Source organism: Gopherus flavomarginatus, chromosome 1 (assembly GCF_025201925.1).
Source record: "Gopherus flavomarginatus isolate rGopFla2 chromosome 1, rGopFla2.mat.asm, whole genome shotgun sequence".
NCBI classification, from domain to species: domain Eukaryota; kingdom Metazoa; phylum Chordata; order Testudines; family Testudinidae; genus Gopherus; species Gopherus flavomarginatus.
This window is the reverse complement of record NC_066617.1, coordinates 370370612-370382183: the sequence shown is the minus strand read 5'-3', so window position 1 is coordinate 370382183 and position 11572 is coordinate 370370612. Positions and strand designations below refer to the sequence as shown.

Below are 11572 nucleotides of genomic sequence, written 5' to 3'. Positions count from 1 at the left end.
ATACAGTCTGTGCGGTGGGTGTGGGCAGGACTGCGGGACATGCAGAATCCAGATCACAGTGGCACAGAGTCCTGAAACTATGCAACATGGGGAATGGACATCCTCCCTGATACACAGACCAAAGAGGCGTCATGAGGCCTCTTGGTTCCGAGAGGTGTCTGAGACTTCTATAGGAAGTGGGCCACACTCTAACAGAGGGTCTCTGACACCATCTCCCATCCAGACCATACTTCCTTCCATGAGAAAGCCCACTACAGTTTTGTGGCAACTTCAGCAATTGCCAACAGAGAAATCAGCCTCAGGAAGGGGTGTCTGGCTTTCTAACTGGCCGCAATACGTTAAAGCTTTGTGTCTTTTTGAAGAAGAGTTACTCACACTAGCTCCTTTTAATCCCACCTCCTCTCTCCCTCCTGCTAGGTCTTTCCACCTCTCCTTCCCTGCACAGGTTGAGCTGCAGCCGGGGTTCCCTTTGCTCCAAAAAAGGCAGATAAGTCTCATGTCCCCCTTTTCCCCGGTGCAGGCAGACACTGAGTTTATCCTAGTCTGAGGAGATAGTTCTGTGAGCTGTCGCTGCGGTGTACTACACCTGATTTTGTTCCTGGGTGAGGGGTATCACTGTGTGGCAGGGATGGAAGTTCTGGGGTGGAGGATCTACATGGACAGGTGACCAGCACCAGGGGTTGTGTGGAAGGAAGAGAGGTGTACAGAGGCAAGCTGGCAGTGCAGGAGGCTGTGGGGACAGGTAGGGGTGTACACAGAGAACTGAGCACTTCTCAGGGTTGTGGAGGCAGGCAGGGGCTGACTGGAGGTAGGGTCTGGCTTCAGGCAGAGCAAGGGGTGCGGGGCTGGCTGGAGACAGGGGTGTGTGGGGTGGGCTAGCTTCAGGCAGGGCAACAGGGGGTGCAGCATGAGTTGGCAGGGCTGGAGACAGAGGAATGCGGGACTGGCTGGCTTCAGACAGCGAGGTGCGGCAGGGGTTGGCTGGAGACAGGGCAGGGGGTGTAGGAAAGAAGTGTTAGAGGAGAAATGACCCCCCAAAACCCCTGGCTGATCAGACCAGGCAGAGGGATAGGGGGTGGCTGAGTAGCCCACCCTCCTTTGGTATGTGGATAGTGGAAGAAGGTCCCTGCCCATGGGGACTGAATGCCTTCCAGGGAAAGGAGGCCCTTCAGTCCATTTGTGAGAGGTTTGAAGTAAGGGTAGCAGTATGGGAAACTGCCAGTAACCTTTCAAGTTTGGTGCTGTTTCAGCAGGGGCTGCTGGAGTGTTGTAAATTAGTTAGGGTGGTTAAAAATTATTTAGCACAATAGGGTTTAGAGTCAGAAGCAGAGTTAACAGACATCTTTAGAGACAGGAGCACACTTCCCAGTTTATGGCTGCCTAACTACATCTTAGCTGACGGCCTTAGCCTGTCACAGGAAGAGAAGGTCATTCCACAGACAGCGATCTTTGAGTCTTTCTTTTATACGTCTATAACTAGCTAAGTGATAAGAAAACACCTTATATGATGATGGGGATGGGTCTGTTCCAGAACGAGAGTAAACATATTCAGTTATTTGTTCCATTCTCTATTCAGCTCCCCAAAGTCAAGAGGGGTAACCGGTAGACCATTTATCTATGCCAAAGGTTACAAGCACTTCTACTAACTTGATCTACTTAATCATACAAGATACAGGCCTGTAGGTTCCTTGCATTATGGCCAAATATTATGAATAACTATTATGAATAACATATGCTGGAATTCAGCATAAACAATCCCCTCAAAATTTTATAATCAATCAAACCACTGGAAAAAAAACCCACACATTATGCAATACAGCAAGATAGCAAGTTGGCCTTATGGCCTACAGCGTCCCACATACTTTAGGGAACTGGGAGAACTGATGGGTTGGGTTTTAGTGACATTTAAAGAAATGTGTAACTTGTCAAATCATCATATAAATGATAAAATCTGAAATATGTAACTTTGGAGACACATTCTTTCTTCATAAGGTGAATGTAACATCACTGCACAAGATGGTTTCCTAGAGACTGGTATCATATAAAGGCTATTTCCTTTACTGTTTTATTATGGGGTTAGAGCAGTAAACCTGACATTCTTTAGTTGGCTTCTTGGACCCATTTCAGAACAAATGAAAGCTTGGTCAAGGAATTGACTATACAACTGATCAACAACTAGTGTGAATCATTCCTTCCTCTCAGATTCAGTATTTAGACACAATGAAGGCATCGACAGAAATAATCCTCATGAGATAAAATGCCACTGAATTTTATGAACCTTCAGCATTAAAGAAATAAATGGAAAACTTTAGTTTTATTTTTCTCATTGTGCTCCAAAGAAAGATTCTGGAAATGGTAAATGCTGTTTCAAAACTGCTACAATCCAGAGACACAAACCTATACAAAGCAGCAGAATTATTTCCCAAAAGCATTAAACTCATAGCTACATTTCAAATTGAGTTCAAAGAAGCCAAATGTTGATCAAGTAAATTATCAGAAAAATGGGTCAGACAAATCAAGTCTGAAGAGAAGTGCTTGAGAAGGGCAAAAAGACAGGGGAGTAGCTTGTTTTGTGGCAGATGATGGAGGAGATCAGAGCTGATACTGGATTCTCCAGGGAAGAATCTCCTCCTGAACAAGTGTACAAAGGTCCCTCCGTGAGGGCATGGCCAAATTACCTGCTGTATCTGCGGTTAGTGATCGATCTATCGGGGATCGATGTATCGCCTCTCTTCTAGATGCGATACCTCAATTCCCAAACATGCTCCCTGTCGACTCCAGAACTCCACCAGGGTGAGAGGTGGAAGCTGAGTTGATGGGGAAGCCGCGGCCATCAATCCCATGCCATGAAGTGGCGAAGTAATTCGATCTAAGATACATCAACTTCAGCTATGCTACTCTCCTGTAGCAGTCTGGGAGCTGACCTTGTTTGTGAAGACAAAGGCAAAAAAAGTATTGTGTACATTAGCTTTTTCCACATTATCTGTCGCTAGGTTGCCTTCCTCATTCAGTAAGGGGCCTACACTTTCCTTGACTTTCTTCTTGTAGCTAACATACCTGAAGAAACCTTTCTTGTTACTCTTAACATCTCTTGCTAGCTGCAACTCCAAGTGTGATTTGGCCTTCCTGATTTCACTCCTGCATGCCTGAGCAATATCTTTATACTCCTCCCTGACCAATCTTCCACTTCTTGTAAGTTTCTTTTTTGCGTTTAAGATCAGCAAGGATTTCACTGTTAAGTCAAGCTGGTCACCTGCCACATTTACTATTCTTCTCACACATTGGGATGTTTTTTTTCCTGCAACTTCAATTAGTATTCTTTAAAATACAGCCAGCTCTCCTGGAATCCTTTCCCCTCATGTTATTTTCCCAGGGGATCCTGCCCATCAGCTCCCTTAGGGAGTCAAAGTCTGCTTTTCTGAAGTCTTAAGATCCGTATTCTGCTGCTCTCCTTTCTTCCTTGTGTCAGGATCCTGAACTCAACCATCTCATGGTCACTGCCTTCCAGCTTCCCATCCACTTTTGCTTCCCCTACTAACTCTTCTCTGTTTGTCAGCAGTAGGTCAAGAGGAGCTCTGCCTCTATATGGTTCCTCCAGCACTTGGACCAGGAAATTGTCCCCTACACTCTCAAAAACTTCCTGGATTGTCTGGATTGTCTTCCAAGGGGGTTCTGGGATCTAACCCCTCATAAGAACAATGAACAAAAAAATGGGAAAGGTTCACGAAAACAAGAAACCCTGCTTTGTGGACACAGGGACATCACAAAGAGCCCTCTCTGGGACACAAGGAAAGTTCATAGTCTGTTCCACTCCAAAATCAGCTGTGCAAAGCAGTAAGTTAAGGCCATAACCTGGTCTCCTACCTTGAAGGAACGTTCTCTGGCATGTCTGTCATACCAGGCCTTTTGCTCTTCCTGAGCATCCTTTAGGTTCTCTTTAGCAAGGGCTAAGGAGTGTCGGAGGCTGCTTTGTAGGTTGCTTAAAAAGTCCAGAATGTTAGTTCCTGGAGAAGGCGTAAACCCCTCCCATTGCTGCTTCACCAACTGTAATGGCCCCTCAACCTCGTGACCATACAGAAGTTCAAACGGTGAAAACCCTAAACTGGGATGTGGTACAGCCCTGTAGGCAAACAGCAACTGCTGCAACACTAGGTCCCAATTATTGGAGTATTCGTTGACGAATTTACATATAACGGCCCCCATAATTCCATTAAACCTTTCCACCAGGCCATTGGTTTGATGGTGGTACGGGGTGGCAACCAAGTGGTTCACCCCATGCGTTTCCCACAGGTTTTGCATGGTCCCTGCCAGGAAATTAGATCCTGAATCTGTAAGGATGTCGGAGGGCCAACCTACCCTGGCAAAAATGTCTGTTAGGGCCAGGCACACAGTGTTAGCCCTGGTGTTGCCTAGAGCTACAGCTTCCGGCCATCGGGTAGCAAAGTCCACGAAAGTCAGTACGTACTGCTTTCCTCTGGGCGTCTTTTTTCGGAAAGGACCCAGAATATCCACAGCTACTCACTGAAATGGGACCTCAATTATGGGGAGTGGCTGGAGAGGGGCCTTGACCTGGTCTTGGGATTTTCCCACTCTTTGGCATACTTCACAAGACCGAACATACTTGGCAACTTCCTTGCCCATCCCCTCCCAGTGGAAGGACTTCCCCAACCGGTCCTTGGTTCTGTTCACCCCAGCATGGCCACTGGGATGATCATGGGCTAAGCTTAAGAGCTTCCCCCAGTACTTAGTTGGAACCACCAACTGTTTTTGCGGCTGCCATTCTTCCCGGTGTCCACCAGAAAGAATCTCCTTGTATAAAAGTCCTTGGTCTATAACAAACCGGGATCGATTAGAAGAGCTGAGAGGTGATGGGGTGCTTCGTGCTGCTGCCCAAGCTTTCTGAAGGTTGTCATCTGCTTCCTGCTCAGTCTGGAACTGTTCCTTTGAGGCTGGGGTCACCAGTTCTTCCTCAGACTGTGGACTTGGGCTTGGTCCCTCTGGAAGCGATGTAGGTGATGGGGTTGTTTACGTTGCTGGTGAACCGCTCTCCGCTGGTGCACCTGAGGGTATTTCAGGCTCTGGCTGAGCCTTTTGGGTATGGCTGTCTGTTGCTTGTGCCAGTTTTGGCTCGCTGGCGCCCTCTGGCGTTGAGTTTGAAGATGTGGTTACACTTGCTGGTGCTGGTTGCTGTTCCAGTTCCGGGCCTGGGACTGGAGGTGCTGTGGCTGCTTCAGTGGTTGGCATGGAATTCGGGTCCACTACCTCTGTCTGGGTCTCTGGTAACACAGAGGGGGCGTCTGTGGATGGCTCAGGAACAGGAATGGGTCTGGAAGCTTGCCTGGTTTGGCTACGTGTAACCATTCCCACTCGCTTGGCCCGCTTCACCTGGTTGACCAAGTCTTCCCCCAGTAGCATGGGGATAGTATAATTGTCATAGACTGCAAAAGTCCACATTCCTGACCAGCCTTTGTACTGGAGAGGCAGTTGAGCTGTAGGCAAGTCTACAGCTTGTGACATGAAGGGGTAAATTGTCACTTGGGCCTTTGGTTTGATGAATTTGGGGTCTACGAAGGATTGGTGGATAGCTGACACTTGTGCCCCCGTGTCTCTCCACGCAGTAACCTTCTTTCCGCCCACTCTCAAATTTTCCCTTCGCTCCAAGGGTATTTGAGAGGCATCTGGGCCTGGGGATCTTTGGTGTGATGGTGGTGTAATGAACTGCACTCGGATGGCGTTCTTTGGACAGTTGGCCTTGATATGTCCCAGTTCATTACACTTAAAGCATCTTCCATCTGATGGGTCACTGGGTCGAGGTGAGTTACTGGAGACTGGTGAGGTGGAAGAATAGCGCATCTGTGGCTTTACTTGGGTTGTATGTGGGGTCTTTGGCTGTCCTCGGTTGTAGGGTTTATGGTCGGTGTGCCCCCTGGGGTATTCGTTCCCCTCGACCGTAGCTTTCTTGCTTTCTGCCACTTCCATCCATCTGGCTCTAATCTCCCCTGCCTCGGCGAGATTTTTGGGTTTTCCATCTTGTATGTACCATGTGATGTCCTCAGGAACACCATCCAAGAACTGCTCCATTTGTATGAGGAGGTGCAGTTCTTCCAAGGATTTAACATTGTGTCCCGATATCCAGGCCTCATAATTTTTCCCAACGTAGTAGGCGTGTTTGGGAAAGGACACATCTGGTTTCCACTTTTGGGTTCTGAAACGCCGATGGGCATGATCCGGGATTATCCCCATTCTGTATCTGGCCTTGGTTTGAAAAACTTTATAGTCGTTCATTTGCTGCTTAGGCATTTCAGCTGCCACCTCTGCTAAAGGTCCACTGAGCTGTGGCCTCAATTCTACCATGTACTGGTCTTCAGGGATGCTGTACCCAAGACAGGCTCTTTCAAAATTTTCCAAGAAGGCCTCGGTGTCATCACCTGCCTTGTAGGTGGGAAATTTTCTGTGATGTGGAACCATAATTGGTGAAGGGTTGTTAGGATTGGCTGGTGCATGCAGCCCAGCTTGCGCTAAGTCCAGTTCATGTTTTCTCTGTTTTTCCTTCTCTTCACTTTCTTTTTGTTGTTTTTCCATTTCTTTTTGTTGTTTTTCCATTTCTCGGCGGTAGGCTACCTCTTCTTCCGCTTGTTTCATTTTGTGAGCCACTTCTTCTTCTTGTAGTTTTCTGTGGTGGGCTGCATTTTTGGCTTCTTCTTGGTTTTGTAGCCTTTCCATCTCTTGTTTGTGAGTTACCTCATCTCTGGCCATCTGTGTTCTGAGCAGTTCTATCTGTTTTTCCATTGCTTCGAGCTGTATTGCATCTGGTTTTTGTGACATCCTGTTTTCTTGTGTTGGGGTGCCCTCCGGTGTTTGTTGTCTGAATTGCAGGTTCTCTGTTGCCTCCTGGGGTCTGCCTAGCAACAGTGCTTTTTTCCCTTTCTTCCTCTAGCTAATTTTTTCAATGTAAAGTAAACCAGAAAAACCACTTTATTTGCATGTGTATAGTGCTGGTATTTGCCTCCTAATGGGAGTGCTATTCATAGACTTATAGACTCTAGGACTGGAAGGGACCTCGAGAGGTCATCGAGTCCAGTCTCCTGCCCTCATGGCAGGACCAAATACTGTCTAGACCATCCCCAATAGACATTTATCTAACCTACTCTTAAATATCTCCAGAGATGGAGATTCCACAACTTCCCTAGGCAATCTATTCCACTGTTTAACTACCCTGACAGTTAGGAACTTTTTCCTAATGTCCAACCTAAATCTCCCTTGCTGCAGTTTAAGCCCATTGCTTCTTGTTCTATCATTGGAGGCTAAGGTGAACAAGTTTTCTCCCTCCTCCTGATGACACCCTTTTAGATACCTGAAAACTGCTATCATGTCCCCTCTCAGTCTTCTCTTTTCCAAACTAAACAAACCCAATTCCTTCAGCCTTCCTTCATAGGTCATGTTCTCAAGACCTTTAATCATTCTTGTTGCTCTTCTCTGGACCCTCTCCAATTTCTCCACATCTTTCTTGAAATGCGGTGCCCAGAACTGGACACAACACTCCAGTTGAGGCCTAACCAGCGCAGAGTAAAGCGGAAGAATGACTTCTCGTGTCTTGTTTACAACACACCTGTTAATGCATCCCAGAATCATGTTTGCTTTTTTTGCAACAGTATCACACTGTTGACTCATATTAAGCTTGTGGTCTACTATGACCCCTAGATCTCTTTCTGCCATACTCCTTCGTAGACAGTCTCTTCCCATTCTGTATGTGTGAAACGGATTGTTCCTTCCTAGGTGGAGCACTTTGCATTTATCTTTATTGAACTTCATCCTGTTTACCTCAGACCATTTCTCCAATTTGTCCAGATCATTTTGAATTTTGACCCTGTCCTCCAAAGCAGTTGCAATCCCTCCCAGTTTGGTATCGTCAGCAAACTTAATAAGCGTACTTTCTATGCCAACATCTAAATCGTTGATGAAGTTATTGAACAGAACCGGTCCCAAAACAGACCCCTGCGGAACCCCACTTGTTATACCTTTCCAGCAGGATTGGGAGCCATTAAAAACTACTCTCTGAGTACGGTTATCCAGCCAGTTATGCATCCACCATATAGTAGCCCCATCTAAATTGTACTTTCCTAGTTTATCTATAGGAATATCATGCGACAAAAGACCCTTAATAGTCTCTTAATGGTTCCTTGCTTAATATGCAAGCCAAAAACTGCCAGAGAGAGCAGAAAAAAATATCTCTGGTTCCTTTTAAAACCAAACTGTTCCTCTCTGCTAAAAAGCCCCTAGCAGAGAAAAGAAAAATATAATATTCCTACTGGCTTTTGGATTCTATCTTTCCCACAACACTGCACACCATATCATAAACCTAGTCCCAGATTTGGACCTTAGCGTCCAAAATATGGGGGTTAGCATGAAAACCTCCAAGCTTAATTACCAGCTTGGACCTGGTAAAGCTGCCACCACCCAAAAAATTAGAGTGTTTTGGGGCACTCTGGTCCCCCAAAAAACCTTCCCTGGGGACCTCAAGACCCAAATCCCTTGAGTCTCACAACAAAGGGAAATAAACCTTTTCCCTTCCCCCCTCCAGGTGTTCCTGGAGAGAAACACAGAAGTAAGCTCCGTGAATCTAAACAGAGGGACTCCACCCTCCCTGTTCCCAGTCCTGGAAAACAGAATTACTTCCCTCTTCACCCAGAGGGAATGCAAAGTCAGGCTAGTAAATCTAACACACACAGATTTCCCCCTGACTTCTTCCTCCCACCAATTCCCTGGTGAGCTGCAGACTCAATTCCCTGGAGTTCCTCACTAAAGAAAAACTCCAACAGGTCTTAAAAGAAAGCTTTATATAAAAAGAAAGAAAAAATACATAAAAATGGTCTCTCTGTATTAAGGTGACAAATACAAGGTCAATTGCTTAAAAGAATATTGAATAAACAGCCTTATTCAAAAAGAATACAATTCAAAGCACTCCAGCAACTATAGACATGTAAATACAAAACAACAAACCATCTTTGTAATCACAACTTGGAAACAGAAGATTAGAAAACAGGAAATAGAAAAATTCACTCCTCATAGCCGAGAGAGCACAGGCAGAAGACCCAAGAACAAAGGACTCACACACAAAAAACCCTCCACCCAGATTTGAAACAGTCTTGTTTCCTGATTGGTCCTCTGGTCAGGTGTTTCAGATTACTTCTTTCCAGGTGTAAGAGACATTAACCCTTAGCTATCTGTTTATGACAAACCCCTCACAAGAACAATGAACAAAAAAATGGGAAAGGTTCACGAAAATAAGAAACCCTGCTTTGTGGACACAGGGACATCACAAAGAGCCCTCTCTGGGACACAAGGAAAGTTCATAGTCTGTTCCACTCCAAAATCAACTGTGCAAAGCAGTAAGTTATTTTTACTCAAAAATGCCGTAGTAGTTAAATATCGCAGTCCAGTTATCAAAAACACACGGTTTCACAACTCTCACCAGTAAGCTCTAGTAGAATGTCTTCAATTCCTACAGCAGTTTTCCTGTATAAGGACTTTCCAGTAGAAACATTAGGTTTATCCTCCAGGTTTTGTGACAGATTCAACATAGAAAAATCAGGTACATTTTGCTCACCGAATCATTGTACATATGACAAAGAACTTCGGCGTTGCTGATTCTTTCTTTTTCTCTTTGGTTATCTGAAAGTGTAGCTTCTGTGTGTAAAATTGAAAACAACCATGACCACACAGGGACTAATGGAAAACTACTGTGCCTCAAAATGTTTCAGTTTCTAATGGTAGACTCTGGTCAGGTCTACACTCAGCTGGGATCGATGTTCTGAGATCGATCCACCGGTGGTCGATTTAGTGGGTCTAGTAAAGAGAAGAGTAAGATAAGTCAATGGGAGATTTTCTCCTGTCAACCCTCCCTCCCCCTCCCACAATGTAGACCCTGCAGTAACTTTACCCAAGGTACATCGACTCCAGCTACCTTATTCCTGTAGCTGGAATTGTTTAGAGTACGTTCACTTACCGTGTTAGTGTAGACATAGTCTAAGCGTCACGGAAAGGCTGAGTAACAGGGTGTGTGGGGATGGAGGCTGATGGGTGACAATGAAAGAGGCCAAGTGATGCTCAGAGAGAGGTAACTCAGCTATGGAAAAAGCTGTGCTGAGTGATAATACATTGTGTGGGAGGAACTTCTCAGACTGTGAACTTCCACAATGCGGAGCTCAACCAAATTGGGACAGGGCACTCTTGATTAACGAGGAGATATGCTTTCCCCCTCTTGTAATAGAGGTTTCAAGTGAGTTGCTCCAGGCAATCACCTTCTGCAGCAGGTGTATTTGCTAATTTTGTCACGAAACTCTTTGGTTCTGATTCCATAAATGATCGGGTTGAGCATGGGAAGGATGAGGAGTTAGAGGTCAGCCAAGATGATGTGAACATGGGGAGCAATGCCTTGACCAAGCCGGTATGTGAAAATGGAGAAAAGGCCAGGGGTATAATATGTCAGCATCACACAGATGTGGGTTGTGCAAGTGTTGAAAGCTTTCTGTTGGGTATTCTTAGAGGAGATTCTGAGGACGGCCCTGATGATCAGACCGTAGGACAGGGCAATGAGCGTCAGGTCAAACCCCATAACTACAAACATTAGCATCAAGCTATATATCCTTATGACTGTAATGTCCCCACATGCAATCTTGACCACAGCTATGTACTCGCATTGCGTGTGGAGGATAATGTGGTTGGTACAGAATGGCTGCCTGCTCAGGACCAGGGGCAGAGGCAGAATGAAGAAAACAGCTCTTATCAGACCTACAAGCCCGAGCTTAGCTATTCGTGCATTGCTGAGGATGGTGGCGTATCTCAGAGGGTTACATATGGCAACATAGCGATCAAAAGCCATTGTCACGAGGGTGGCTGAGTGCATAACAGAAACTGTGTGAAGGAAGAACATCTGAGTGAGGCAGCCAGCCATAGTAATGCCTTTCAGATTGAACCAGAATATGCTCATTGCCTTTGGCATGATGAAGGTAGGTGTGGCGATGTCTGTGAGCGCCAGCATGCAGAGCAGCAGGTACATTGGCTTGTGCAGAGTCTGCTCCTTACGTACAACACACAGAAGAGTGAAATTTCCCAACAGGCTTATAATGTAGAATGTAGAGAAAGGGATAGAAATCCAGATGTGGGCAGCTCCAGGCTGGAGATGCCCATTAGGATGAACGTTGAAGGGTCAGAGGGGGTGAAGTTGAAAGCTGCCATGAAGTGGTTGATGTGTTGATATGACTCAGAAATACTCAATATGCCTATCAAGGGAGAGAAGTACAGCGAGGGGTTTACACACTTTATAACAAATAGTACAGTAAATATTTTATAGCTATTAACATCTAGGAGTCTTCTTGAGTGGGGAGGGAAGAACCACCAATGATGTCACTCCCTGCTTCATATAACTTAAGCATCTGGTGGGAACCATGTGTTTCACAACTTGTTTTCCAGATTAGTTTGTGGGAAAATTACAGATGGAGCCCAGAGTTCTTTGGCCTGGTGACATGCCCTTGTAAAGTCATAGCATTCGTTATGTATAGGCTGTCTGAAG

General features: G+C 45.7%; 1 pseudogene; it reads right to left on the bottom strand.

The window, feature by feature from the left end:
* Window positions 1–10297: 10297 nt before the first annotated feature.
* On the bottom strand, window positions 10298–11238 carry LOC127055750 (olfactory receptor 52P1-like; annotated as a pseudogene).
* Window positions 11239–11572: the final 334 nt, after the last annotated feature.